The following is a 3738-nucleotide window of genomic DNA, read 5'->3' on the forward strand; positions in this document are numbered from 1 at the left end:
ACACTAAATTTTAGATATATCCAAGATCTTGCTAAATTAATAGATAATATCACCGAGATGTATGATGACACATTCAGGTTTACAGGTAGGGAGTTGCAAGCTTACAAGAAAGAACTCGTGCAACATAGACTAGTGTTAAATTATTTAACAGCTGTCACTGGAGGGTATTGCATTACTTTGGCCACCCAATTTGGAGTAAAGTGTTGCACTTACATTACAAACGATACAAGTGACCCCAAGGAGGTGATAGACCGGAAGATGGATGAAATTCTGCACCTGAAATGGGAATTTCGGAAGAACCGTAATGCTTCAGTGGCTGAAGTAGAGGAGAAGGTAGAGGAATGGGTTTCATGGTTGAACCCAGAGAAATGGTACTCAGGTCTAGGAGAGTGGGTTCCAGGAAATGATTGCGAGCATAGGTGAACTCCTGATCCTCATACTGGTTGTCATCATAGTAATTGGCTTATGTGTCAGCTGTGTTCCTACTGTGTTGAAATGTGGAAAATGTAATGATAAGGTAAATCGGAAATATGAAATTGTGATGGTGGTCAGTAGTAACAATATGAATACTGAGGTAAATGTAGGACTGCATTACAACCCTGAACTAGAAGGTACCATCATATGATGTAGAAAATTTAGACATGCATAAAAATGTATTATTAAAATGTTATTTTTAAAACATCTTAAATAATGTAAGTCCCTATTCCCCCTCAAGACTTCCTTTATAGGATTGGTGCATCCCCACATCTTTCCCATGATCTTCCAAGATCCGCAGTGTGTGTATAAGGGTACTTTTATGTCCTCTCCTAGAGACACATTATTGATGGATTAAGAACCACCTTGTGCCATCCCATAACTTAACATTAACTAATACGTCATAATGTAAGCCTAAATTAATTTTAAAATCAGAGTATGATAGCATGTTGTTTGCTATCAAAGGGTGGACTGTCGAAGCCGGATAATTGGCTGAGACAGGATCGGTTTAAAATGAAATCTGCGCAATGCCATTTTGCGAATGGTAATGAGACACCATTTTGCGACTGGTCACCCAGCGCCATTTTAGTGAATCTCGCCCATTATAAGTACATATGGCGATGCTATTATTTAGCGTTGTGTGATTCCCACGCAATAGAAAGAAGTTAAAAGTCCTCACCATATAAATACAGTCAGTCACTAAAACATATGAAATGATCAACCCTGCAAAACATGTACCATGGTGTACTCCACAAATACATAGTAACACGACGCAAACTAGCATCTTTTCTCAACTCCCCAATACTGACACACTGCACATTTACATAAAAGGTTTCCTAGTATTAAAGTGTAATATTCAAGGTTTATTCAGTAATGATTAATGTTGTGAAATACAGGTTATTTGATATCTAAGGTTTAGTACATGGTAAGCAGACCGTGTTTGGTGTTGTACTGATCCACTGTGTCTCAACAGATTTCCGGTATCATCGGTGAGAAGATCGCAACATGCGTCTGCAAACTATGGACTATAGAGAGTTAAAACATTAAAATGTACTCTTTAATGTTATCAGCTTAGATTAGCATGCAGCGAGAAAAAAGGACACAAAGGGCTGTTGGAGGCTATTTGTGTCCATTCGAATTGACCTATGAGCTATACTGTAACAGAAGAACCAGGAAGAAGAACCAATTGAATCATGCCAAACTGTCCTATTGTATTGCCTATCCCTGTAAGAGTATATATGTGGTGTCAGTGCTCAGCCAGGGATCGGCTCTCGCTTACCGTCCCGCCGGCTTCCCCTGACAATCCGGGCTGTCGGGCAGCGGGCGCAGCGGCGGGGGAGAAGCTGAGCATTCTCCCCACATTCATTGGCTGTCCAGGTGGGCCAGTGTCTGGGATTGCAACTCCGGACATGGGCGCCGCCATGACAGTCGGCCCATGTGACAGTATCTCCTTCCCAGGGTAGGTGAGTGATCAGCTGATGCTGTGCATCTATCAAAGGGTTCCCCTGGGTATATAACTGCCCCACAGGTTACAGGAAGTTGCCTGAACATCGGTTGTCTCCTAGGGTGCTATAGTTGAGTTCCTGGTCCAGGTTCCTAACCATCGTTACAGCAGCAGTGTATACCATCTCTACCTTTGTGCCTCCCGTCTCTGGTGAATATCCGTGCAGCAGTGTATACCGTCTCTATCTGTGTGCCTCCTGTCCCTGGTGAATATGCATGCAGCAGTGTATACCATCTCTACCTGTGTGCCTCCCATCTCTGATGAATATACGTGCAGCAGTTTATACCATCTCTACCTGTGTGCCTCCTGTCTCTGGTGAATATTCGTGCAGCAGTGTACATCATCTCTACCTGTGTGCCTCCCGTCTCTGGTGATTCCTTGTGTATCCATGAGTCCATCTCCACTTGAATATCTTCTTTACTAAGTGATCTACGTATCAAAGGGTTATTTACACCGCACTGTTAGGATAGTGTTTACTGCCTACCCAGGCATATTCTTTCCGGGCCACGGGTGTTGTGTCTCTATTCCCACGGAGCTTGGGTACCTGGCCAAAGGACTGCGACCTGCTCACAGGGTGCAGCGAAGCCCAAATCCCGCTTGGAGGGGTCACTGGTGAACACTACCCTGTGGGTTAGACTACGCACCTTTGCCCAGGTCTCGCCAACACTCAAGACCTGTGGATGGGGAGAACATAAATCCAGGCCCCTCATCTCTGCTTCCTCCCGCAACCAAGGCCCACCACATCCCACATTCCAGTCTCAGATGTGACAGTTTGTTCAGGCCAAATGGAGGCTGCAGGATCCCAAGGTACTGGGTCCCTACAAGAGTTGACCTCTCGGATGGACAACCAAGAGGCGGCCCAACAACAAGTGGCTCAGTACTTACAGGAGCTCTCAAGGCAACTGGTTACTATTCAAACCACGTTGGCTTCTATTCTTCCGGCTCCTCCAGCTGCAGCCCCTGCACCCTCTCCTCTGGTTCCTCCTTTGGTGGCTCCAATTCTCAAACCCTGACTCCAGTTGGCAACCCAGGAGAGGTTTGACAGCGATCCTAGGCAGTGCTGAGGATTCATTAATCAATGCGAGATCCTATTTGTATGTCTTCCCCAGAATTTTCCCACATCTCGGGCGAAAGTGGCATATGTGATCTCACTGTTAACAGGGGCAGCATTAGATTGGGTCTTCCCTCTATGAGAATGGGCCGACCCCATAGTATCTACCTATGAAGAATATGTCTTGGCATTTAAGAGAATTGTTGATGAGCCAGGTCGCTCTGCGTCAGCATCTTCTGATCTACTTAGTGTGTGTCAGGGTACTCGATCCGTAGGACAGTATGTTGTTCAGTTTCAGACCCTGGCATCTGAATTAAAATGGAATGAGGAGGCCCTTAAGGCATCCTTCCTTCATGGACTTTCTGAGAGGATGAAGGATGAACTTGCCTCCAGGGATTTGCCAGAATCCTTCGCTGACATTTTTTCTCTCTGCATCAAAATTGACCTTTGTCACCGGGAGCGGTGGGCTAGTAGGGGAAGAGGTGAATGTTTACCAGCTAGTGAGGAGTAACTGATGCAAGTCAATAGGAATAAAACTCACCCCGGACGTTTCCAGAATAAATTGTATATCTACTGCGCGGCACCTAACCACATTTTGAAGAATTGTCCTCTTCTTACGGGAAATGCGAGACCCTGACTGAAGTAGGGAGCATTCAGTTGGGGGTCATTCTCAAGCCATCCCAAATATCAGATAGTCTTCTACTAGTGT

The sequence above is a fragment of the Taudactylus pleione genome, unplaced genomic scaffold (genome assembly GCF_031769625.1).
Source record: "Taudactylus pleione unplaced genomic scaffold, aTauple2 ptg000087l, whole genome shotgun sequence".
NCBI lineage: Eukaryota > Metazoa > Chordata > Amphibia > Anura > Myobatrachidae > Taudactylus > Taudactylus pleione.